The sequence below is a fragment of the Felis catus genome, chromosome C2 (assembly GCF_018350175.1).
Source record: "Felis catus isolate Fca126 chromosome C2, F.catus_Fca126_mat1.0, whole genome shotgun sequence".
Lineage (NCBI taxonomy): Eukaryota > Metazoa > Chordata > Mammalia > Carnivora > Felidae > Felis > Felis catus.
Window position 1 is genome coordinate 87,570,684 of NC_058376.1, and position 27,596 is coordinate 87,598,279.

The 27,596-nt window shown below is 37.1% G+C and overlaps 1 protein-coding gene across 1 annotated transcript in view; it reads right to left on the reverse strand.

Moving 5' to 3' along the window:
- Positions 1–25,790, reverse strand: part of PIK3CA (phosphatidylinositol-4,5-bisphosphate 3-kinase catalytic subunit alpha) — an 81,208-nt gene extending 55,418 nt beyond the window's left edge. Inside the window, exon 1 of the mRNA XM_023260376.2 lies at positions 25,339–25,790. The gene's annotated coding sequence lies outside the window, so the exon portion shown is untranslated. The remainder of the gene's footprint in view (positions 1–25,338) is intronic.
- Between the last annotated feature and the right edge of the window lie 1,806 nt (positions 25,791–27,596).

The window sequence follows — 27,596 nt, forward strand, 5'->3', positions numbered from 1 at the left end:
TTTGTGAGTTTGAGCCCCGCGTGGGGCTCTGTAGAAAGTGCAGAGCCTGCCCAAGATTCTGTCTCCCTCTCTCTCTCTGCCTCTCTCCCACTCTTTCTCCCTCTCAAAGTAAATGAACTTAAAAAAGTTTTCTCCAAAAAAAAAAAAAAAAAGTTTTCTCCAAATGGACATCTAGTTATTCTAGAACCATTTTTTTGAAAAGATTATTCTTTCCCCCTTGAATTATATTAGTACTTTTGTAAAAAATCAATTATCCTATTAAGTATGGTTCAATTTCTAGATTCCAAATTTCCTCCATTCATCTATATGTCTATCCTTATGCTAATACTGAACCATTCTGACTACTGACTGTAGCTTCATAGCAATTCTAAAAATCAGGTATTTTAAGTCCTTAGATGACTGTGCTTAAATTTTTTTTTGCTGCTACTTTATGCCTTTGCATTTCCATATAAATTTTAGAATCATGTTGCCAATTCCTATGAAAAAGACTGACAAGATTTTGATTGGGATTGCATTCATTCTATAGCTCAGTTTTATGAGAACTGCCACCCTAACAATATTTACTCTTCCAATTCAAAAACATGGTGTATCTCTCAATTAATTTAGGTCTTCTTTAATTTCTGTCGGCAATACTTTGTAGTTTTCAGTGTAAAGGTTTTGCATATCTTTTGTTGAATTCATTTCTAAGTAATTATACAATATTACCGTGGTTTTTTGTTTTTTAATTTCATTGTTGGATCATTCATTGCTAGTATGTAGAAATACAATTAGTTCTTGTTTATTAACAATCTTCTACAGCCTTGTAAATTCACATACTCATCCTTTTTTGTAGGTTTCTTAGAACTTTCTATATACATGCCACCTGTGAATAATAATTTTACTTCATTCTTTCTATTCTGTATGTCCTTTCATTTCTTTTTCTTGCCTTAATGCACCAGCCATGACCTCCAGTGTAATACTGAATAAAAGTGGTGACAGCAAACATCCTTGACTTGGTCTTGATCTTAAAGTGGAAATGCATTAAATCATTCACCATGAAGTATGTTAATGGTTTTTTCATAAACATCCTTTATCAGGTTAAGGAGGGTGCCTTCAATTCCTACTCTGTTGAGAGGTTTTATTGTAAGTCTGTACTGAATTTTGTCATCTGTATCTACTGGGATGCAAATATATTTTTTTCAACTTTATCTTGGTAGCATGGTATATTACATTGAATTGATTTTTTGGAAGCTAAACCAGCCTTGCATTACTAGGATAAATCCCACATGACTATGATGTATTATTTTTTTTATATACTGCTAGATTTAACATGCTAATATTTTGTTAAGGGTTTTTGTGTCTTATGTTCATGAGGAATATTGGCTACTATTTTTCTTTTCTCACAATGTCTTCATTTGGTTGTGGTAACTGGGTAATGTTGGCCTCATAAAGTGAGTTGTGACATTTTTTACTCCTGTATTTTTTTGAAAATTTCTGTAGGACTGGTATTTTTAATTCTTTCATGTTGTCAGAATTACCAGCTATGCCTTCAGGGTCTGGATTTTTTTTGTTGTTGGAAGGTTTTAAATTACTAATTGAATTTCTTTATGTAAGTCTATTTACATTTTCTATTTCTTCTTGAGTCCATTTTGGTCATTTGAATTTTGCAAGGAAATTTTCCACCTCATCTAAGTCGTCAAATTGGTTAGTGTAAAGTCGTTCATAATGTTCCTTTATTATATTTTTAAGTATCTATAAAATAGATACTTAATATTGTTAATTTGCATCTCCTTTTTTCTTGATCATTCTAGTTAAAGGTTTGTTAATTTTATTGAACTTTTTAAAGAACCAGCTTTTCATTGATTTTCTATTTTCTATTTCCTTGATTTGTGCTATGATCTTTATTATTTCCTTTCTTTTACTTATTTTGGGTTTAATTCACTCTTTCTTTGCTAGCTTCTTAAAGCAGCAGCTTAGATCATTGATTTTAGACCTTTCTTTTCTAGTAGGTCTTTAAAGCTACAAATTTCTTTGTTAGCACTGCTTTAGCTATATACTGATTATTTTCACATGTTGTTGTATTTCTATTTTCATTCGGTAAAAATATTTCCTAATTTCCCCTGTGAATTCTTCTTTCACCCATGGGTTACTTAGAAATGCATTATTTAATTTCTACATATTTGGGGATTTTCCTTATTTCTTTCTGTACTGATTTTTTTGTATTGATTTTTTAATTTAATTCCTTGTGGTTGCAGAACACAATGCATAATTTCAATTTTCTTATATTTACTAATACATTTTATGTGTGTGGGTCAGTAGATGGCTCATTCTGATGAATGTTTCAAATCCACTTTGAATGCATTGGGTATAATTTACTGTAGATGTCAATTAGGTCAACTTGCCTTACTCAAGTCTTATTTATCCTGTTTTTCTGCCTACTTATCCTACCCATTGTTGACAGAAGTGTACTAAAATCTCCAACACTAAATGTTGAACCATTTCTCCTTTCAGTTTGTTGGTTTTTTGCTTCCATGTATTTTGTGCCTCTGTTACACTGATATACACTTAGAATTTTTATATTTTCCTGTTGTATTCATTCCCTTATACCTCTCTGTCTCTAGTATTACTCTTTATTTTAAAATATATCTTCACTGGTATTATTATAGTCACTCCAGCTGTCTGTTTCCTATGGAGGAGAATCACCCAACCTCATCATTCTGTGATTACTGGAAGATGCAATTATTTTAATGATGAAAATTAAATACAAATTTAAAAAGGGAATATAATGATAGACTCAGAATATACTTTTAAAAAGAAAATGTTGATTATAATTCTACACTAATAAAATGAAAAAATACAGATTATATTCCTTTATCCTCTTCTATTTCCCCCTGCCCTAGAATTAATCACATGCTATTAACATTGGCTACACTTGGAGGGCAGGATATGAATGGGAAGTTTGGATACAGAAATGGATATACAAAATGAAAAGCAAAATTTTCAAATAATAATTTGTCTCCTCCTTTGTTATACTCATTTTCTTTCCCTTGTCTAACTGTATCAGTGTTGCACACCAACACAAATAAGAGAAGTTATTGATTGTTCCTTATGTTATTCATAACATGAATGGAGTGTGAATCTTTCATTATTAAGCCTGACTAAAGCTTCTGGTTTGGGACAGTTACTATTTAATATGTCAAGTCATCTTTACTAAGGTTATGTGTTTATGTGTGAGTGATTAAGAAAATCTATGTGTACATGGGCGTTACAGATTTCCTAGTGTTAATATGACCCATTGTAGGGGCGCCTGGGTGGCTCAGTCGGTTAAGTGGCTGACTTCGGCTCAGGTCATGATCTCACAGTCCATGAGTTCGAGCCCCGCATTGGGCTCTGTGCTGACAGCTCAGAGCCTGGAGCCTGCTTCAGATTCTGTGTCTCCCTCTCTCTCTGACCCTCCCTCGTTCATGCTCTGTCTCAAAAATAAATAAACATTAAAAAAAATTAAAAAAGGGGCGCCTGGGTGGCGCAGTCGGTTAAGCGTCCGACTTCAGCCAGGTCATGATCTCGCGGTCCGTGAGTTCGAGCCCCACGTCAGGCTCTGGGCTGATGGCTCGGAGCCTGGAGCCTGTTTCTGATTCTGTGTCTCCCTCTCTCTCTGCCCCTCCCCCGTTCATGCTCTGTTTCTCTCTGTCCCAAAAATAAATAAAAACGTTGAAAAAGAATTAAAAAAAAAATTAAAAAAAAATATGACCCATTGTATTTCTAGAATAAATGCCATTTGATTGTGCAGTGTGCAGGTGTATGTTTTCACAAACTATTCAATCCATTAGCTAATACTTTACATAAGATAATTAACACCTGAAGTGAGGCTGTAGTTTTCTGTGTGTGTGTGTGTGTGTGTGTGTGTGTGTGTGTGTGTGTGAAAGAGAGCCTTTAAAACAGTCTAAGAAATTTCATAATAGCTTTTATTATACTGAGTGTTTAAAAGAAGGATAATGAGGGGACACTAGCCTAGTAGGCATTAAAGCTTCAGTTATAAAAATAGTATATATAGTATTGGCTGATGCAGATCCAGAGAACAGAACTCAGTACAGCAATGAACACAAGTAGTTGCTGCAATTTTGTATGGGAAAAAAAAAAAAAAAAACCCAGAATTTCTAAGTGAGGTATTAGGATAGATTATTTACTAGATGATCCTGATAGCCACTTGGAGGGGGGAAAAGTTTAATTTTTACTGCTTTAAGATAAAGAAAACTTTAAAATGTTTCTGAGTAAAACAAAAGACTTGAAGGAATGGAGAAACGTATCATGTTCTTAGATAGAAAGACTCAAATTCATAATGATGTCAGTTCTCCCTTAAATAATCTATACATTTAACATGATCCCAATTAATACTAGTATGATTTGTGTGTGCAGAACTTATTATGCTGATTCTAATGTTAAAAAAAAAAAAAAGAAAAGCAGAAAACTCAGGAGAAATTAGAGGAGGGAAAAAAGAAAGGAGAGAAAAGGGGCTAGTCCTACCAAATATTAAAATATATAATAAAATCACAATAATTACATGGTTAAGATGTTCATAGCAATAGAACAGAAAATTTAAAATAGACACAGAATGTATTATAAATAAGGATGTCATTTCAAATCAATAGAGAAAAGACCATTTGTAATAACTGGCTGGACACTTGAAAAAAAGAGAGGGTTCCCAACTTACATTCAGATAAATTCTACTTAGAATAACAATCACAATGTAAAAAAAAAAAAAAAAAAACATAAAAATACAGTTAATTGGGGCGCCTGGGTGGCGCAGTCGTTTAAGCGTCCAACTTCAGCCAGGTCACGATCTCGCGGTCCGTGAGTTCGAGCCCCGCGTCGGGCTCTGGGCTGATGGCTCAGAGCCTGGAGCCTATTTCCAACTCTGTGTCTCCCTCTCTCTCTGCCCCTCCCCCGTTCATGCTCTGTCTCTCTCTGTCCCAAAAATAAATAAACGTTGAAAAAAAAAATTAAAAAAAAAAAATACAGTTAAGAACACGTGAGATGACCCTTCTACATATAAGTCTTTCCTAAGTGAAATCAAGATGCCATAAAAAGATTGATAAATCCAATTACACAGAAACAAAAATTCCTGTATGTAGTCGAAAAATACCATAGGCAAAGATAAAAGATAAACTAGCAAAAATTATTTGCTACTCATATAATTAACAATGGGAGAAATCCCTACTGTATATATAGGAACAACCCAATAAAAAATGGACAGAAGGATATGAACTGAGAGTTCACAGAGAAAGAAATGCAAGTTGTCAAAAATATCAGATAATTACTCATCTTTATTCATAATAAAATGCAGATTAAATGATCTATCTCACCTACTGGATTTTCAAAATTAAAAAAAAACAACTGCTAAAACACAGAGCAAAAGAAATGTATTGAAAATAAGGGGTAAACAGATGTAAGATGAATCAAAGAGGTCCAACAACCAAATACTTGTTATTCCAGAAGAAATAAGAGAAAAATGGAGAAAGAAAATTAAAGAAATAAAAAACATATGAGCTGGAGAGACCTACATGTTTAAATTAAGAGACAACTGAGCAGAATAAATGGAAAAAAAAAAAATCCTGCATACTATATGATAAAAGACAAAGATAAGAGCCTAAAAGCCTTTACAGGGGGGAAAATAGGTAATAGGTAGTATGTAAAGGGACAATTATCTGACTGGCAACAAACATTCTTCTCATTAATAACCGTGGTGAATATTATATAGGTGAAACACTGGATGTTAACTGCACTGGAATTAAAAAAATAACAAGTGAAAAACTATGCAGTAATTAAAATCTGTTGGAAAACAACTGACCAGGAATTCTATGCTCAGCAAATTATCATTGTAAAGAAAAAAGTAAAGGTATTTCCATGGGTTTTCCTTCCATGAATCAATTCTGAGGGACCTGATTTATTATTCTAGCCAACCACAGATGGAAGTCAAGAAAGAAGAAGATCTCCTATACTAGAAATGGTGGAACTGACCCAGTGGCCAAACAACATAAATAATAAGAAAAAGCAATCCTAGGATAAAGTTTTATCAATTGTAGGAAGAAATAAACCCAAGCTAGAAGATGAAATCTGTATGGCCCAAGTAAAAAATATTCAGGAAAAAGAATACAACTGGCTCTAAGCAACAGATAAGGAAATTGAGGAGTTATTAGTGGTATTAAAGACATGTATATAAAGAGTGTACATGACTATTTTTACAATAGAAAAAAAAGGCAATTGGAAACTTTGGGGAAAAACTCAAAATATGTAATAAAATTATGCTCAAAATATGAAGCAAAACAGCACAATTTTGAGAAACTTATACAGTGTATGAAGAGGAACCATGTGACTGGAATCCTAAAAATATTCTTTGTGTGGCTCATGATGTTGAACACATAAAGAAATCTAATCCTAGGGTTCTTAGTTGTGGAATGAAACATTTTTACATAATCATTTTAATATAACTAACATTAGTTTCAACTATTAAAATCTACCTATAGTCAAAACATAAGCAGGGTTAAGTATGGTTGTAGAACAGAATGTAAATGTTACCATTACTTGACAATGTAAAATTTGTATAACGTTTGTATAACATGGTGAAAGGGTAGGAAAAGACTTGAAAGGAAAAATAGAATAATATTATCATTGTCTAACATAGTGGGGAATCAGGGCTATTACTTAAAGTTGACATGATACAAAATAGACATTTGACAGGGGCATCTGGGTGGCTCAGTCAGTTAAACTTCCAACTCTTGATTTTGGCTCAGGTCATGATTTCACGGTTTGTGGGTTCGAGCCCCACACTGGGCTCTGCGCTGACAGCATGGAGCCTGCTTGGGATTTCCTCTCTTTCTCTTTCTGCCCCTACCCTGCTCTTCTCTCTCTCAAAATAAGTAAGTAAATTTAAAAAGAAAATGGAGATTTGAGTATATTAAAAGTAGAAAGATAGCAAAAGCTAAACAAACGGAGAATCGGAGGATAGTGAGATGGTGATTAAACATGGTAACAAAATTAAGAAACAACAAAATTTCAAAATGAAATTAAAATGCTCAAATTTACTTTAATAATCTTCAAGACCAGTGGCTATTTATAGAGGCAGTTTTTCAAATTCTCTAATGCTCCTATTATTTACCAATGCATATATTTCAACTTAATATTGGGGAGGGTTACTATAGGTATTTGCTTTTTATAAACATCCTTGAGAAACTGAGGAACTCTATTTGGAAATCTTTATAAGGTATAACAGTTTTTCAAGTGTTTAGTGTATGTCAAAGTATGGTACCCTAATTTCCATTTTCTTGATTTCAGTTCCAGAAATATTGGCAGAAAAAGTAAAAAGCTGACAGCTGGGTATAAGGATATTACAAGATGACTCTAATTATCTAAAACGTTTCTTTTAAAAGAACAGTTGCTACTAAATATTTCATTGCTAACATTTGGTTGAAGCCATAGCTATGTGTATTCTATGGCACACTGGATCTGAACCTTGCAGCTGGTGGTTGATTTCCATCAACACCTTAAGGCTGAAGTCTACAGCAAGGCTAAACACATTTAAACTATGAAAATGGAGCTTTAAAAAATATGATGGAGAGGTGTCTGGGTGGCTCAGTTAGTCTTTCAATTTCGGCTCAGGTCATGATCTCGTGGTTTGTGGGTTCGAATCCTGCATCAGGCTCTGCGCTGACAGTGCAGAGCCTGCTTAGGATTCTCTCTTTCTCTCTCTCTCTCCCCGCCCCCCAACCCCTCCCTCCTTCCCTGTCTCTCTCTCAAAATAAATAAAAAAACTTAAAAAAATATGACAGAAACCTACTTGAATACTTATACATATATAGATAACTTTTTGTCTTGTTGCAGAAAATGTTACCTACATAAATGTCAGCTGAATTTAATTAAACCAGCATTTGTGGAAACCCCATCAGGTACTATAATATGGTTTCTGCAAAGGATACAAATAAGCATCACGAAGTAGAGCATACAGGGTTGGATGTGAAACAGGGACAAAGAGCTTAATATCCAGTAACCAGTTCTTAATCTAGAGGGATAGGTTTTATTTTATAAAGAGTATGATAAAAAAGTTTATTGAAACATCCTTTTTTGTTTATTTTTGAGAGGGAGAGAGAAAGAGAAAGGGAGAGAGAGACAGAGCATGAGTGGGGAAGGGGTACAGAGAGAGGCAGACTCGGAATCCAAAGGAGACCCCAGGCTCTGAACTGTCAACACAGAGCCCAACACACGGCTCAAACTCAGGAACCAGGAGATCATGACCTGAGCCAAAGTCAGACGCTTAACTGAATGATCACCCAGGAGCCCCTATTGCAACATCTTCTGCCCCAAACATGATCAACTGATAGGTGAGTGGAGGGGGATGCTTAAAAAAGGGATGTGTTTGTGTGTAATTTTACTATGACAGTCTACCTTTCCTGTAAGGACCAGAACCAGAAGAGAAGCCAGGTTATCTTGGGGGTGTGAATCTTAAGTCTATAAACTCCCAAGATGGGTAACTAAGCAAATACTTAAGACCTCATTTTTCTCACTGAAAAGTGGAAATAATCACTCCTCTCCCATCTTTACTAGATTGTTAATTACATGACATACATGTATTTTAGCAATTATTATGGGTCAGGCTTATGCTAGAAGTAAAAGATAAATAAAATGACATCCCTGACTTCAAAAGGCTTATCATCTATTGAGGAAGACAGATATGTAAATAAATAAGCAAAACTTAGTACAGTGTGTGCGTGCTGTAATAAAGAGGCTATAGGAAACAGAGGAGGGAGAGACGGACTCTGTCTAGGAGAGCTGAGTCCAGGAATACTTTACATAGTTTACACAGGAGCTCAAGGTAGTGTACCAGGTCAACAGGTTATTGGGTAGGAGCAGCCATAGCAAAAGGGGCTCTGAGCAGCAGAAACAGGATGAGCTTGATGAGCACAGGAGTCCAGAAAGGCCTAGGTGAGCTGAGGCAGCTCACAGTGGCTAGACTGCAAGGTGTTCAGTGGGAAAGTACAGAAACTATATACAGAAAAGTGGGCTGGTGCGGAATTGTGAGACTGATAGTAAATTAATGAGATTGCACTTTATTCCAAGGTCACTGTTCCTCAAAATTCTGTCCTGGGATCACATGTATAGGACCAGGAATAGGAAGTCTTGTTAAAAATGCATGTTCCAGGACCAGAGATGCATTGAATCAGATTTTCTGGAGTCTGGGTAATTTACATTTTGGGAGGGGGGATAATTTACATTGTAACAAGTTCCCCTGGTGATTCTTATACACCCAAAGCTTGAGAAGCAGTAATGTGGGCCACAAGGAACTGCTAAGCTTTAAGCAGATCAATTTTGTATTTTAGGATGAGTGATATTTTGGCAACTGTGTGGAAGCAGTGTCAATCTCTCCCCTGTTCTCTTCCACAGAATCTATTTATTATAGCACATTCATGAAATTCTGCTAGTTATTTACATGTCTGATAATTCTGGCAGCAGTGTGGAAAGTGAAAGTGGAGAGACTAGTTGGGGTATTTTAGTGATACAGGAAAGAACTAAAATAAGGCAGGGACTATGAGAAAAAATGACAATGAAATCAAAAGCCATTTCTAAGAAAGAAATACCCAAGATTTGATGGTTAATTGAATTTTGGTGGGCCAGAGAGTTTGATAAAGTCAAGGTTAACAGAAATTCTTAGCTTAGCAAGTAATGATGTCATTAACAGAAAAGGATCATATAAAATATAATTGTGAAAACATTTTGAAGACTGGAAATCTGAGTGTAAGATATTAATCAGGTTCCTTTCTAGAGCACTTCCCACACTTCTCCTTTTCTTAACTTAGATGTGGATTATATTCATATCTCTTTCAATGTAAAAGTAACTCATGCTTATTATAGAAATTCATTCACTTAAAAACCAACTGAAATGTCTGTTAAGATCTGGGACTCTGCCCTGTACCTACTTAAAATGCAATGGTGTACAGATGAATGAGGAAACAAAACAGTGAAAAATGCATCTGAGACAACCATTATTACCATTTCTTATGTACTCACAAGTTTTTTTTTTCTATGAATATTTTTTAGTTTATTTTTTTGGTTTATATAGTTGTGCTCATATAGTATAATGATTTTTATCTTGCTTTTTTCACTTCAAAAACATTTCCTCAAATTATTATAAATTTCTCATACACAATAGTGATCTATGACCACCTATTTCTATGGAAGATATAACTGAATACATTTTTACTTACTGAATACTTAGGCTGTTTTAAAATTTCCATTATTATATAAAACCATAAAATACCTAGGAATAAATCTAACCAAAGAGGTGAAAAATCTATACACTGAAAACTACAGAAAGCTTATGAAAGAAATTGAAGAAGACACAAAAAGATGGAAAAAGATTCCATGCTCCTGGATAGAAAGAACAAATGTTGTTAAAATGTCGATACTACCCAAAGCAATCTACATATTCCATGCAATCCCTATCAAAGTAACACCAGCATTCTTCACAGAGCTAGAACAAATCATCCTAAAATTTGTATGGAACCAGAAAAGATGACGAATAGCCAAAGCGATCCTGAAAAAGAAAACCAAAGCAGGAGGCATCACAATCCCAGACTTCAAGCTATACCACAAAGCTGTAATCATCAAGACGGTATGGTACTGGCACAAGAACAGACACTCAGATCAATGGAACAGAACAGAGAACCCAGAAATGGACCCACAAACGTATGGCCAACTAATCTTTGACAAAGCAGGAAAGAATATCCAATGGAATAAAGACAGTCTCTTCAGCAAGTGGTGCTGGGAAAACTGGACAGCAACATGCAGAAGAATGAACCTGGATCACTTTCTTACACCAGACACAAAAATAAACTCAAAATGGATGAACGACCTCAATGTAAGACAGGAAGCCATCAAAATCCTCGAGGAGAAAGCAGGCAAAAACCTTTTTGATCTTGGCCGCAGCAACTTCTTACTCAACACGTCTCTGGAGGCAAGAGAAACAAAAGCAAAAATGAACTACTGGGACCTCATCAAAATAAAAAGCTTCTGCACAGCAAACAACCAGCAAAACTAAAAGGCAACCGACAGAATGAGAGAAGATATTTGTATACGACATATCAGATAAAGCGTTAGTATCCAGAATCTTTAAAGAATTTCTCAAACTCAACGCCCAAAAAACAAATAATCCAGTGAAGAAATGGGCAAAAGACATCAATAGACACTTCTCCAAAGAAGACATCCAGATGGCCAACCGACACATGAAAAAATGCTCAACATCACTCATCATCAGGGAAATACAAATCAAAACCACAATGAGATACCACCTTACACCTGTCAGAATGGCTAACAACAACTCAGGCAACAACAGATGTTGGTGAGGATGTGGAGAGAAACGATCTCTTTTTCATTGTTGGTGGCAATGCAGACTGGTGCAGCCACTCTGGAAAACAGTATGGAGCTTCCTCAAAAAACTAAAAACAGAACTACCCTACGACCCAGCAATTGCACTACTAGGCATTTATCCACGGGATACAGGTGTGCTGTTTCGAAGGGACACATGCACCCCCATGTTTATAGCAGCACTATCAACAATAGCCAAAGTATGGAAAGAGCCTAAATGTCCATTGATGGATGAATGGATAAAGAAGATGTTGCATATATATATACAATGGAGTATTACTCAGCAATCAAAAAGAATGAAATCTTGTCATTTGCAACAACATGGATGGAACTAGAGGGTATTATGCTAAGTGAAATCAGTCAATCAGAGAAAGACAAAAATCACAGGACTACACTCATATGAGGACTTTAGAGACAAAACAGATGAACATAAGGGAAGGGAAGGGAAACAAAAATAATATAAAAACAGGGAGGGGGACAAAACAGAAGAGACTCATAAATATGGAGAACAAACAGGGTTACAGGAGGGGTTGTGGGAGGGGGGATGGGCTAAATGGGTGAGGGTCACTAAGGAATCTACTCCTGAAAACATTGCTTCACTATATACTAATTTGGATATAAATTTTAAAATATAAAAAATAAAATTAAAAAATTTCCATTATTATATATGATGCTGCAAAAATGAAATTATGGGATCAAAAGGTATGTTAATTTTAAAGGCACAAAAATTGCTGACTTGTTTTTTTCCAAAAGTGTTCAATCAATTTAGACTGCCAAAAGAAATATACGAACAAGCACATTTCATGGCATATTCACCAGCAACAAAACCATTAGAAAAATTTCCTGGTAACTCAAAAAGTAAAAATATATCACTGCAACTTAAAAGTTTCACTTCTTTGATGATCTGTCAAGGAGAAACATTTCCCCATTTGCTTTTATTTTCACTTTAGTAAATGAACCTGTTTTCTCAAGTTCTTTGCTCATTCATGTACATTCAACTTGGTGCTTTTGAAAGCATTTGAAGGAACACCTTAAAATTTAAAGGTAAACATTTGGCTTTCTGCAAGTGTGAAGTTGGAGAGATCCTGGCCAGGCCAAGGATGTTGGATCTTATTGGTCTCCCAGCCATTCAACCCTTCCCTGGAGCCCCAATAAAATTATCTGATCCACATAAACAAATAGAGATAAACCTCTGTCTGCTACATATTTGCAAATTTCTAATCCCAGTTTGCACATCTTTAATTTATTCGTTTGTATTGGGGGGAGGGAGGTGGGAGAAAAGGACAAAATAAATGGCAATGTTCTGAGTCAATGTAATAAATTTTCCCTTCATGAGTCCTTCCAGTTCTTTAAAGTTTGGAAGGTATCTCCCCATTCACATAAATTTTTTTTTTAATTTTTAAAAAATGTTTTATGTATTTTTGAGGTGAGGGGGAGGGTAGGAAGAGGGGCGGAGAGGAAGGGAGACAGAGGATCTGAAGCAGGCTCTTGTGCTGACAGCAGAGAGTCTGACACTGGGCTCATGACTGGGAGATCATGACCCCAGATGAAGTCAGACGCTTAACTAACAGAGTCACCGAGGTGCCCCCACATAAAATATCTTTCTTAAATGAAACTAGCATAAGGATATTTACTCTTTTTCATCTAACTCTTCAATTTATCTTGAATTTATTTTGGTATATAAGATGACATAAAGATTCAAATTTATTTTGAATACTATTTACTACTCTCAAAAACATGCACTGAATGTCTTCCTTTTTCTGATTTCTGATGATTCTTTTATTATATTTAGAATATATATTTCTGGGATCTCAATTCACTTTCACCAACTTTACTATCAGTGCTATGCCAGTACCTTACTCTTTTATTTATTATAGTTTTACAGCATGCTTTGATATCTGATAGGGCCACACACAGGGTTATTAGCTCTCTGGCACTGTTCTTGGTTTTTCACCTAAGTTATCTCATTTTTACCTCTAGTTTCTTGGACAAAACTAAGAATTATCTTGTTAATTTCTCAAACATATTAAAAAAATCAGAATTATGCTAAACCTCAACCTCTAAGTTAGCTTGAGAAAAACGGATATTTGTTAATAGCTGGGACTTCCCATTCAGGCACATGATGTTTTTCTCCCTGCAACCCCCAACCCCCCACCCTGTCTGTGCGTATCCCAGTAATTTTCAGGTTTCTCCACAGGGGCTCACACATTTCTTATTAACATAATTTTATATTTTCTGTTCTTGTTATAAGCGACTTTTTCTACCATATTTTCTAAACAATTACTGCTATTATAAAGGAGAACTACTGAGTTTAAAGTATTTTCTTAAATCTAGTTACTCTACCTTCCTATTAGTAAGTTCTAATAACTTCTCAGGTGACTCTTGGTTTTCCCAGGAATGCAATCATACCACCCAAAAATGGGATTGTAGAGCTTTTTTTTTCCCCAGTATTTACTACTCTTCATTCTAATTCATTTCTTATTATATTGGTCAGAACATCCAGAGGAATATTATATAATAATGTAGTGATAACAGGTCTCTGAGTTTTAAACACTCATTGCTTCTCTAGTGTTTCACTATCAATTTTTACTTTAGCTTTTAGTTTGGTATGTTTGTTAAGGAAACTTCTCTTTATTTCTGGCTTTTAAAGGGACAAAAGGAAATTATTATTTCCTTTTCCATGTTTACCGATATGTTTACTTTCCTTATCAGATCTATTGACCTACATATTATAAAATTTCATATTTACCCATCTTTGCATTCTTAGATATTTGATAATCATAAAAGACTTAATATACTTAATTATTTTTATTTCTATTTTATTCATAGCTATTTGAGTTCTACATTCATAAAGTTTGCACAGGCTCATTTCTGGAATACAGCACCCTGGAAACATCTCTTTCAGTCACTAGCCATCTAGTGACAACTTTTCAGGCTCACAAAACCTAAGTGGCTTGTTCAGTGTCATGTGGTTGGCAGGCAGGTTAGATATTCTGGTTCTGATCTAGAATTATAAGCAAATGTCCCATTTCAGTGCATCAACCCTTTATTCTCCCCCAATGTGAGAGAGAGCATCTCTTTTCAGCCCTTATCTTCTGGACAGCTAGAAAGACAGGCACATGGCAGCTCAGGGTACACTCTTCTCTTCTAAGACTCTAGGGGAAGTTCCACCTCTCCACACAGATCATTCAAAAAGTGGGTGTTTGTACAAAGGGAATGAATATTCCATAAGGAGGTGAGAGTAACATGGAGATATGTTACCTTATTTATATATGTCCTGTCTTTTACTTTTTCCCATTTCCCTAGGTGAAAGTGTTAACAGAAACCTACTCAGAGTTTTCATAAAATAAATTCTGTGTAACATGGCTGAGTTTCCTTCAGCAAAATAAGTAGTTAATTCTTAACTTTAATTCCTAGGTTAATCACAATGACACAGTATAGCAATGAACGCTTGGTTAGTACCAGGGCAGTCCACGGTCATGTTTTGTTTTGTTTTTGGTTTGTTTTTTTCATTATGCATACCACCCCCTAGAAGAGACGAAATTCTATATATAGTTTTACACATATAAAAAATGTTTGAAAGTATGCTTAGTAATTCTTTAAAAGTAACAATGAAAAACTTTGAATAACTGTGCCAAAATTATAGATCCTTTGTAAAGCAATCCCCATATAAAAAATTATAACAATTCACGTAGTTTTAAAAAGTGCATGGACTTTATTGTTTACTATCAACCTGGTGAATGAGAAATACAGACAATAGGATCATCAACTTGAGAAGAATAAGTTATGGTGTGTGACCATCAAGAGCAGTCTAAAGTTAAGCAGCTAAAAGTTAAGAGGTGAGAAAACATAAACACGTATCTTTACCAAAAACTTAAATATGAACTAATATTCTCATTTATGTAAAGTGCCAATATGATGATGCCACAAAAACTTGTATCAGTGATGCCAGGTAGGTAACTTAGTAATTAAAAGCAAAGAATTAGAGACTGAACTCATGTTAAAATCAAAACACATGGTTGTTTTCCTTATTTTCACATACATGACTTGTAAGGTTTATACAATGTCCAATGAGTACAAACCAGGTAACAAATAAAATGATATATAAAAAGAGTAAATACTGTATTTAATAAAGACTTCATAACAAGTATCATGGGTAAGTGAAATATAAGCAGCTTCCAACATGACATAAGAATTCTATAAAAGTCTTGTAATATAGGGACTATATGACAATAGGACACAACTACAAACTTTAGTGCATGAGGGAGGACAAGGAAAGGAAATGACTGGTAGCATGAAACAAGTGCTACTTCAATGGCTATTGAATGCTATTAAGATATCTGCCAGGGATTTTGAGATTCCAGGAATTGACAGGGAAAAATCAATCCATGGGAACATCAGACTAGATGTGAAATATGTACATCCATTTCTTAGTATCTTCTGCTCATCAATACCTCATTCCCATCGAGCTAAATCTCCATGTGCTAACTTCTCTTAGGAGTAGGTGTGAAACACAATTCAGATTCCTAGAGTCAGAATGAAATTTTAAGTTGTAATAGAACAAAAAGAACATTACTGCTTAGTAATCAAGAAACTTGTTAGAAGGCAGCCTTACTGTTCACTCTCTAGAGACTGGATCCATTAGTAAATCCTCAGAATGGACAAAATTCAATTCACTACATAATGTTAAAGCCCCCAAATAAACTGATGAATAGGACACAGTTTGTGCTCTCAAGGAGTTTACAAATATTTGTCGAGTGTTTACTACCAACTAGGCACTGTCAAAAAACTTTAATGTATTAGTCATTTAATCCTCACTACAATGTTATGATGTAGGTATTGTTATCATCCCTCTTTTACAAACACGGAAATATGTGTTAATAACCCAGAGAATATTTAACCCAGACAGGGTAAATAACTTGCTTTAAGCTAAAAAAACTACTAATCTCCATAGTCTGGCTCCAGAGCACATGCTCTTAACCATTATGACGTATATTTTGGAGAAAGAAAAGAAAACTAAAGAAGCCTAAGTACACTAACTGTATTTTGTGAATATTCGAAGACTGTCCTGCCTTCAAATATTCCTACTGTCAAATTACTTACCTTCATTTTGATTGGGGAAAAAAATTATTTGCAAGAGAAATGTACTAATTTACATGCTTAATATTTATACTCAACAAAAAGACCACAGCATGATACGTTTAACTGTTTTAGTCATCGTACATTAGTAGATACATTTAACTATACAATAATAGTGTCCATGAACATTATTACATGGCTGTAAAAATTACTACCTTTTATTGTACAGAATTAGTGAAATTGAATTTGAGGAAATCTGGAGTCCCATAATATCATTAAGAAACTTGAAAGTTGGTCATTTCTAGTGAACAGAAAATGAACAACCAATCTCCACACTATAAAATTACTAATATTCCAGACTGCTTTGAGTGTTGCTACCATTATAATTATCAAGACAAGTACAGAAGCTGCTTTGGAAAAGTCCTGTTCAACTTTTACAACTGCTATATAGTTAGAGAAAAAGAATACAGGGGTGCCTCGGTGGGCCAGTTAGTTGAGCATCGGACTTCGGCTCAGGTCCTGATCTCCTGGTCCACGAGTTCGAGCCCTGTGTCCGTCCGGCTCTGTGCTGACAGCTCGGAGCCTGGTGCCTGCTTTGGATTTTGTGTCTCCTTCTCTCTCTGCCCCTCCCCACTCGCATTTTGTGTTTCCCTCTCTCTCTCTCAAACATAAACAAACATAAAAAAAAAAGAATACAAGTATCTTTCATAAATACTTTAAGAAGCTGCCTTTCGGGGTCTCAAATGCAACTAATAATAGCCATTAGATTTTAAGGAAATCTTCATATAGAAAATAACTTTAAAGTGATGTTACTATTGGGTGCCTGGGTGCCTCAGTTGGTTAAGCGTCCAACTTTGGCTCAGGTCATGATCTCACGGTTCACGGGTTTGGGCCCCATGTCAGGTTCTGTGCTGAGAGCTCAGAGCCTGGAGCCTGCTTTGGATTCTGTGTCTCCCTCTCTCTTTGCCCCTCCCCTGCTCACGCTCTGTCTCTCTCTCTCTCTCTCAAAAATAAACATTAAAAAAAATTTTTTTAATGATGTTACTATTAATATTTATAAATAAAAAAATGACAGTATCACACAGTTTTTCCTTTCTTTCCTGTCATGTGTGGTTTGATTTCAGATTGGACTTTAGTAGTTCTAGTTTCAATCTTTTCCCCCACAATTTTTCCCATTAATGATGACGTGCTCTATATTTGATGACATACCCTACAAACCTATATTATTCACAGAATAGTAGCTTAGCTGGCGAAAAACTTCAAGGTTTTTGCACTTGCCAAGAAGTTAACTTCCACAGACTCCTAAGGAAAACACACACACACACACACACACACACACACACACACACACTTCACTCACTTTTTAAGCTAAAGGCAGTCAATTGTTTCAAAATGCAACAATAGTACTTTCAGGTCTAGACCTGTAATAAGTCCATCAAAAAAGTACTTGAAAAAGTACAATCTCTCAAAGGAAAATAAGGTACAGAAATGTGCTTAGCTTGTTGAAAAATGAGTACATACTCCAAATAACATCTCATAATTTGAACAGTTTGTTGGCTACAAAATATTCAAACCCTGAAGGTGAGTAATTTGAATGTTTATAGAAACAAATCAGTGGCATAAATACCAATGCTTTCCAATCAAGGACAATTATTTTTGTCATCTTTCCTTATATTTGCACAAAAAGGATATATCTAGAAAAAAGGCTTACTATGCCTCTTGATTTATAGTCCTAAGATTAGAACACATTTTCTGAAAAACATTTAGTGGGATAGGTCATCAAAGGAAATTGTGGAACATACCTTCCTAGAAGTCTTTAACAAGTAGGGATGGTGACCAGAGGTATTAAGGGTGCTGTGTGTGACAGGTTTGCTGGCCTTCATAACTCTGTCACCTGGTGTGCAATAGATGACCTACTCTCAATGCCTATCAGTCATTTAACTGCTCTCAATGCCAGTAACCAAAACGGCCACTCCTACAGTAAGTCTGATTCTACAAAATCCCTGATGGTTTCAGAAAGAAAAAAAAATCTTTCCAGTCCATTCTTTTTCTGATGGCAGCTTGTCTATGCCACAGAATTTCACACAAGAGCCTTCAAATATGTGCAAATTTATAACCAAGCAGACAAAAAGATTTTAGCTTCTGAAAATACAACAGACATGGACTATCCTCCCTCGAGGGAGTGGCTTACTTACTCTTCCCTGAAATCAGAAATAGACCTTAAAATACTAGCAATATCCCAGAATTTTGGAATAGCAAAGAACATTAGATGTTTTGTAGGTAAAAGAAACAATTTTTGAAAGGTCAAGCTCTAAAACCAAACAGCTAGTTAACAGTTCAATACAGAGTCTAGATTTTAGATTCTTGATCCAATGTTCTTTTCGTCATAACACACAGCCTCTCCTTAACCTATCAATCTTTGTTAAAATGATCTCTAAATAGCAATAGAAATCTGCAACTACTTAGCAACTTACAGAAAAGTGTTTCCGATATACTTCAAACCTATACTCAATAAATGATCAACTAAGACTGGCACAGAGCAATTTACCTAGTTTTAGATAGTTTGAAGTATATAGCTACAAACTGATAAAATTATTTTGATTCTCAATTATGATTCTACTGTGAAAATATCAATGCTTAGTGGCCAGTTATATCCAGGCACTATGCTAGGTGCCGAAGATAATAGGAATGAACATCCTGTCAAAAAATTTACGCTTAAAAATATCTTTATCATATTGTTTTAAATTTCTATAGTGCTGGTTTTTTTTTTTAACGTTTATTTTTGAGAGAGAGAGAGAGAGAGAGAGAGAGAGAGAGAGAGAGAGACAAAGTGTGAGCAGGCCAGGGGTAGGGAGGGAGACACAGAACCTGAAACAGGCTCCAGGCTCTAAGCAATCAGTACAAAGCCTGACTCGGGGCCTGAACTCACAAACTGAGATCATGACCTGAGCTGAAGTTGGGCGCTTAACTGGCTGAGCCACCTGGGTGCCCCTCTCTATGGGAAGTTTGTACGGTGCACCTCTCCATTGAGTCTTACTAACTCCTGAGTTAGTATTCAGTTTGGCAAGAGAATTAAGATCAGAGTAGGATGATTCTATCCTGGTACAGCTTTTTCAAATCAAAACACTTAACTTTTTTTACACAAATATTTAAAATATGATGTGTACCAGATAGGTATGGTCTGTAAAAATTCTTACTACATTTTAAAATCCCACCTTTATTTCAAATGGCAATGCTGGCTTTGATACAAAGACTCCTTTGTAACAACTGCAATTATATGCTAAAGGTTACTAAAACTTAATCTAGCAATTTAGATAAATTATCAAGGTAACTACTAGAATACTACAGAAAAAATGAGTATTTAATTGTTGGGCTAAATATGAAAGGTGTTATTCTTGTATTAGATGTAAACTTAAAATAATGATTAGTATGTATACATTCTTCCTTAATAATTTTATGTAATTTTAGGGATCATTTAAATTATCTCATTAATTACATGAGTTACTTAGCAAGCAACATATTAGAGTTCCTATCATCTCAATGCAGAAAAAGAGGCAAAAACTTGATATAATCTGCCTCCTCTCCCCCATACACATATATAAAGCAGCAGTTTGTGGCTGGAATTCAGTCCATTAGTCCTCTAGATCAGAGCTCTATAATCCACCCTAAGAACAGCTTCACCTTAATAAATATTAAACTTGAAAAAGCTCTAAGGTACCACATTTATTACAAATTCTTTAGTGGAACATTTTAACTTTAAACTCCCCAAACTATGTATTTGGGGACAGGGAGAAGAAACACCTAAAAATTCCTTAACCAGGATCAATCAATCAGTTCATAGAAAAAAGGGTTAAATGTGAATAAGATATATAGCTATACAACATTACTGGTATATCTAAGGTCTAATAACCTTTTTTGAATGATGGAAATCTCAAGCCTTCAAGTTGAATCCTCAGACTTCATTCACTATGTGTTGCTTCAAATTTCTTTATGCACTAACACTTCAGTTTCTTCTCCCCACAGTTTTCAGTTTTTATTATAGAATTTTTCTCCAAAATGGTAATAAAATTCACTTTAAACATAAACTTAAGGGAAAACTCAGGCATGCCAATTCGATTATATAAAAATAAGATCGGTATCAAAAAACTTTAGCAAAGAGATATTAGTACACTGTAAGGTTGTTCTCTATTACCAAATAAATCCTAAGATAACTATATAAAAAACATGGCTCCCAAATAAACAATTTCAGTCTGTTGATATTTGAAATTGCTACTGTGACATCAAGAACAATCTTATCTTCTGGAATTGGCCCTGACCAGAGGTATATTTCCTATATCTCCTAGAAATTACCAAATAATGATTCCTGAGTTTTAAGCTGAAGTCCTGAGACTTCACCAAAATTGCTGGGTCTTCTTTTTATAAATCACCCTTAGTTTTAATTTGTCCCCTTCTTTTGGAGTGGTCAAGTCTGCTTTCACTGATCTTTGTAGATGGTATAAGGTCACCAGACTCTCTCCTCCTTCAAATTATAGATGTTTTGATAGTTTAGCATTTGATATCCTGTCATGATTGAAATTTCTAAGCACAATTATTTCCCAAGCTAACACGTGGGTATTTGACAGTCTAATGGGGTTCTAAGAAAATGAAACTAAAAGCCACAGTTGTTTTGGTCCCTAGTCACATCTGTAATGCTAGCACTCAGCAAAGTGGAAAACAGGATTTAATACATAAACTATGTCTTTCTGTTATCTAAGTCCACTCATGAGATCTAACCTCCTAAGGGGAAAGGAAATGAAAATTTATTAAGTACCTAACACAGGACAAAAACTCTTTTAGATTTATATTATCTCATTTAATTCAACAACAACTCTACTGAATAGTAATTACTCCTATTATGCAGATTAGGAAATCTGTCTAAAGTAATCCTGACAGCAACTCTAAGAGCCAGGTATTAAACCAAGGAGCTTCAGATTCCAAAACCAATTATTTTTAGTTTTTTGGTACTCATAAGACTTTAAGGCCAGATCACTGAGTACCATGTAGAGCACCCAGTACAATCTCTGTGTTACAGATGAGGAAACAGAAGCCCCAAAAGACTGAGACTTACCCAAGGGCACAATGCTTGTAGTGAAACGGATTTGAATTCAAGTCTCCTGATTTCCTGGGCAGTTCTGTGCATAATAATAATCCTTATTTTTGTTTGTATGTGTTTGGGGTTGAGTCACACTTGATATAATTCATGTATATTTATAACGTCTCAACTGTCTCTAAACGAAATTATATGTGTGGCAAGTTCAGGGATAGACACTTTTAGTGACCAAAGATATTAAATGTATTTAGCAGAAGTAAAAACTTAATTGGTGTTCATAAATTATTACATGTTGTAAAAAAATCTGTTGCCAATATATTTATTCAGTTAATAAGTGCCTATTATCTGCTGGCTACTGTGCTTGGCAATAAGAATACAACTGTATATAAAATAGAAAAATTCCCTATCCTTCACATAGAATTTATATCCTGGTAGAGGATACAAATAAACAGTCAATTATAATGCAGTGAGTCAATGCTATGACAGTAGGAATACAAGATGCTATGGGAACAGGAGGCAGGGATACCTAACCCAGACTAGACTTTTAGGAGGAGGAGGTATGAAAGATGAGTAGGAATCAGCTAGTTAAGGCAGAGGTATGGAGTGCGCGAATATTTCAGGAAGAGCATTTGCACATGAAAGCAGGGAAAGGTCAACGAAGCTGTGGGAGGAGAAATTAACCTAGAAAGACAAGCAAGGACCAAATCATACAGGTCCTTGGAAACAAGGGCTTTACAATTTTGTATATTAGAATTACCTGGGGAACTTTAAAACAAACAAACAAACCACAGATGTCTAGGCTCCATTTCAAACCAATTAAATCAGAATCTCTGGGAATGAGGCCCTGGCACTGGTAGTTTAAAAAAGCTAACTAGAAGATTCTAATGTATAGCCAAGATTGAAAACCACTTTTAAAGCTATATAAGGAATTAAAAAATATGCTTATTACTGGAAATCATGAAAAAGGTGGTCTTAAGTAATTAACTTTTCTGGGCCTTAGTTTGTCTATCAGAAAGCAGGAAGAAGCAAGTTAGAGATAGTCTGATACAGTGAAAGGAGTCAGAAAACATTGGTTTTGTCAATGAATCTGTCACCTGACACCTGTATGACCTTAGATTAAAATGTCACTTCTCAAAGATAGTGATACTGCCTGCCTACAGGACTGCTGTAATTCAAGACAACACTTAAGAAAAGAGCTTAATAAATGGGCTAATAAAATAGAAACTAGAATATTCCAAGATTTATGCTGCCAAAATTGCACAATTTTAAAGGTCATAAATATTTTCACCAAGGGTGAAATCTTGTATGATGCTTAAAGAATACATTTCATTCATTTAAAGAATAATGCCTACCTTGGAATTCAAGATATTAAAAAAATAAAATAGGGAACTGATCCTTTTAATGCTATTCTAGTTGCTAAAGAGGTCAAATGGGATTAAGTTAGCTCTTTTCAAATAAACAGATCAACAGAGCAAATGCCCTTTAATGGTAACAACAAATGTTTAAAACTCCTTTGTTCACTAAAGGGCTCTAATCATGAAAGCTACACATAAAGTAAACTGTCTTAGGAAAAACATTATTATGATCTACCTTATTATACAAATATTTTATTTATAAATTTAGTGTTTTGTTTTTTTTTTAAAGGAATACTTCTTTGGGATGGAGAGGATCTTATCCTCACAGGAAGGAAGCTCTGCCTCCAGAAGGACTGTTCCATACACAGAGCCAGGCAGCCTCCTTTTATACATATCCAGCCCATGAGAATATACACTTTCATGAAGTAATCTTTCAGTTGAAGTACAGTATTGTATCCAGTGATATCTCTTTCATGTTATATCTAATTTACTTAAAATTTAAAAACTTTATATATATTAAAACAATTCTGCATTTACATGTGTGGTTTATTTTGAATTCTTCAAGTAAAACTGACAGAAATGCCTTTCAAACTTTATACTCATAGTTGATAGAATATTAACTTAATATTAATTTACTGTCTTGCTATTTCCCCCATGGAGCTATTACTATTATGATGTGCTATCATTTCTTTCAATCACCTATTTTGTGATTTTAATAGAAAACCACTCCATTTTATAATGATGAAAATTGCACAAGAAACTTGTGAAAAAAGTTATGGATGAAATTTTAATTTTATCCCAAAACACAGGATGAGAAAACTTAAAAAACGAAACAAACACCAACACACACACACACCACACACACACACACACACACACACACACCCCTACTGGGCCCTCTTCAGATAATTTTGGTTGATGACACTGCAGAACAGTTAATCTGATAATTAAAATTTTCCATACCATGTGATGTTTAGCTAGAGATCTACGCTATCAACCAGAATTCAATACTTCAGTTAAAAAATCTTAAAACTGGAAAACACAGACATATTAACAAATTCTTACACTTGCAGTTGCTCTGAGGGCTCCTTAATAAAGACGTAAAGTGTTCTGATCTATCCAAGCTAAATTAGCAACATGGTTAACTTAAGTATTTCCAGGTCTTAACATCACACAATCCAGCACACAAGCAAATTTGTAATACCCGAAGAATCTATTTTCTAAGCAGGAAAACATGCAACCAATATTGCCCGCAGTGGTTCAAATGTTGGCCATTGAAATCACCCGACTTGAGTTACCAGGAGTTCATCTACCCAAGTTTTCTGGGGGTTCTCCCAGGCCTCACAAACTGGATTCAAAACATCATCTCACAAACCCATGTCCCGCATGTGCACAAAGTCGCTGGAATGAGGAAGCTTCTCAAAAACGAAATCACAACTCTAATTCATTAAAGAATATGCAGGCTGTTTTCTACAAAGCCCTCTCTTGTCGCGCTCCCCTTATCGTTCATATAACTATGTAAACAGTTCCCCCGTTATTGACATCTAAGAAAACAGTTTTCGATCCCCAATTCTGGGAACAAGCCACCATCACCACTATTCCTTTAGCATCCTAAAATAAACCCCTCAAGCCGCGGTCAAAACACTGGCGGAACGTCTGGTGTTTACATAGCCCAATCCTGGGCGTACCCTACCTTTCTGAACCACTTAGGAGCTATGAAGCAGACATCGCATAATAGACTTAGTAAAGACACAAATCACGAGACAGTGTCTCAGGTCTATGAATGAAAGATCCAATACGTTTGATTGTCTTGGTTAAAAGGGGGGAAAAAAACAACCTCGGGAGGAAGGGTGGGAGGGGAACTGCGGGGTGGGGGGAGCGGTTTTCCTTCCCTGCCCCAGCCGGGCGATTTAAACTCAGCGTGAGGCAAACACAGGGTCGCCCGGCTGGCGGGGCCGGAGTCCTGGGGCATGACAGCAGCCCCTCTGGAGCAGCTCGCGGCTCCGCCAGGATCCCTCACGCCGCGCTGCTCGCGGCAGCCCGGCCACCCGCGGCGGGGTGGGCGTGCAAGGGTGCGGGGGACCGAGCTACCGCGACCGGGGCGGCGGCCCTTGGGTGCGCTTCCTCAGATTCCAGCCGCCCATCCCCAAAAATGAGAAAGGAAGGAAACGAGGAGCGAGGCGGCGGCCAGGGTGGAAAGGAGAGTAAGCCGCGAGCCCTCGCCTCTGCATCTGGGTGAGGCCAGCGGCAGGCGGGGAAGAGGGAGCGGCGATCGCTGGCGAACTCCGCCGCGGGCCGACGCTGGGAGACGACCCGTGGGTAGCCCCCGCCCAATACGACGGGCGCGCCGGAGAGGCCCCCACACCCACCCCGTTCCCATCCCAGCCGCGCCCGCTCCCAGCCATTCCGCGCTGTACTCACGCTCGGGGCTCCTCCAGGCTCCGCGGCTCTAACCGCATCGGGTCCCAGCCCCGCGGGCGGCGGCGGCGGCGGCGGCGGCGGCGCCGAGGGAGAGGAGAGCGGGCGGCTCGGCCCCCGCCTCCCGGCCCCTCTCCCCCGCCGCTCCGGAGCTGCCCGGCCGGGCCCGAGCCCTGCCTCGCCGGCGGCCCCAGCCCCAGCGGCCGCGGCAGCAGCAGCCCTAGACCTCAGCGGCCGCAGCGGCGGCACCGGAACTGCCGCTTTCTCCTTCTAGCTCCCTCTCCTCTCTAGCCCCCGCCACACGCCCCCGCCCCCGTCTCCTTTCTCTGTCACCCTGTTTTTTTTCCTTTTGTTTCCAGAATAAACTTTATTGGTCTCTTTTCCGCTCACATCGTGTAAACAAACAACGAACTCTTCCCCACCCCCTCGACTCCCCCCCTCCTCGGGCAGAGGAGGGTAAGAGCTGAGGAGGGGCTGAGCTTACAATACCCCGGAAGTAGATGTGCAAAGGAGGGAAGTGAAGTTGCGGAGACCTGGAGGGGGCAGTGGGCAAATCGGGTAACAGTGTGCCAGTGCGCCTGCGCCTTGCTTTTCCGCCCGAAGTTCGGGTGTTTTGTGTGCCGGGTTGGGGGGGCCTCTGGCGCGCGGGTGTTTATGTTCCGTCTTTTGCAGCAGTGGGGATGTTGTGTCATCTTAGGACGGCATATGTGTTGTGTGTCCATTTCTGCGGGCACCAGGCAGGCCTGGGCAGAGAAATAGTGTTAGGATCGAGTGAGTTCATTTACGCTCTTGGAGGAAATGAGCGAGAGAAGGGGCCTCGGTGGCTAACCGCGGCTGTCAGTGACTAACCAGAAGCGGTTATGGATATTAGAAGGCATTTTACAAAGCGTTACAGAGTGTCCTTCTGCCAACATAAAGTTAAGTTGTAGCCCAAATTGGAAGAGAAACTGCTATTGCGCTCTGCAATCCTTTGACTCACTCCGGGGAGACCTTTTGCAATGCTCTTTTTTTCAGATTTGAATCAGCTTGTAGGAATAAATTCTGGCTTGAGAAGACGAGTTTTTTTCGCGTAGTGTCCACAGAGACTTCAGAAAAGCCATCTCAGCTATAGATTAGATTGAAGCTTTGTGCTGCGTGCCATAGAAACCCACTCTCCCCCCCCCTCAACCCCCCCCCCCCCTTTTTTTGAGAGTAAAGCGATCTATTGCTTTTTGAGATCGCTACTGGTAAGGGTCCAGCGTTCTGCGTATTTCTCCCCCTGGTGGTCTTTCATTGTATTGAAAAGGCAAAGGAAAGTGATTGAAAGTCTTCGATACAAGTCCCCAAATATCCATTTTCCCTTCAATTTTTTAAGTAGAGGACTTGGAAATGACCCGCCCTAGAGATGTTACAGGCAGTTTCATTTGTCATCCAAGAGCCAAAAACTTGACCAATAACCAATTTTTGTTGGAACACCACACGTTCATAATCGTAAATGAGATCCATTCCTTTATGTTGCCCTAGTTTTCATTTGAGTGCGTTTCTTGTTTTCTTTCTTAAGCTCTGGTTTCCATCTCACATTCCAAGGGTCTATGTTTCTAAATATTTTTCTTGAATCTGTTTTTTTTCCCCACAGTTTCAGAACATTATGTTTCACCAGAGCAGGGAATTTAAGAGCGGGGCGGGGGAGGGAGGAGAGGGAGGGAGGCGGGAGCAATAACATTGAATCGCTAGTCAAAGTAAACCTTAAGGCAGCACTTCCAAAACTGTGTTTCCAGACAGAGTTCTGTGAGATACTAATAGGTAGTCTTTGCTAGGTGTATTTTTCCTTCTAAAATGTATTTTTAAATAAGAAAATGCTAATTACATTATATAATTTTTGTTATGTGATGACAACCCTTTAAGAAATGTGTCATAGCAGAAAATGCCATGCCTGGTATTTGAATGCATGATTATTCACTGTGCAGGAGTAGCATTTTTTGCCCACTTCACAGTTGATGCATTTGGTTTATTTGGTGACCATTGATCTATCATGTTTTTTATCTTGCTTTCAAAGGTGTTTGTACTATTATTCAGTGTATAGAATATGTTAGACATGTATATGACAAAACTCATTGGTCAAGGTCCTGTGGCTGTAGGAAAAATTTTATTTTTTAATTAAAAAATGTTTATTTATTTTTGAGAGAGAGAGTGTGTGTGTGAGCAGGGGAGGGGCAGAGAGACAGGGAGAGGGAGAATCCCAAACAGGCTCCACGCTCAGCAAGGAGCCCACCTCCGGGCTC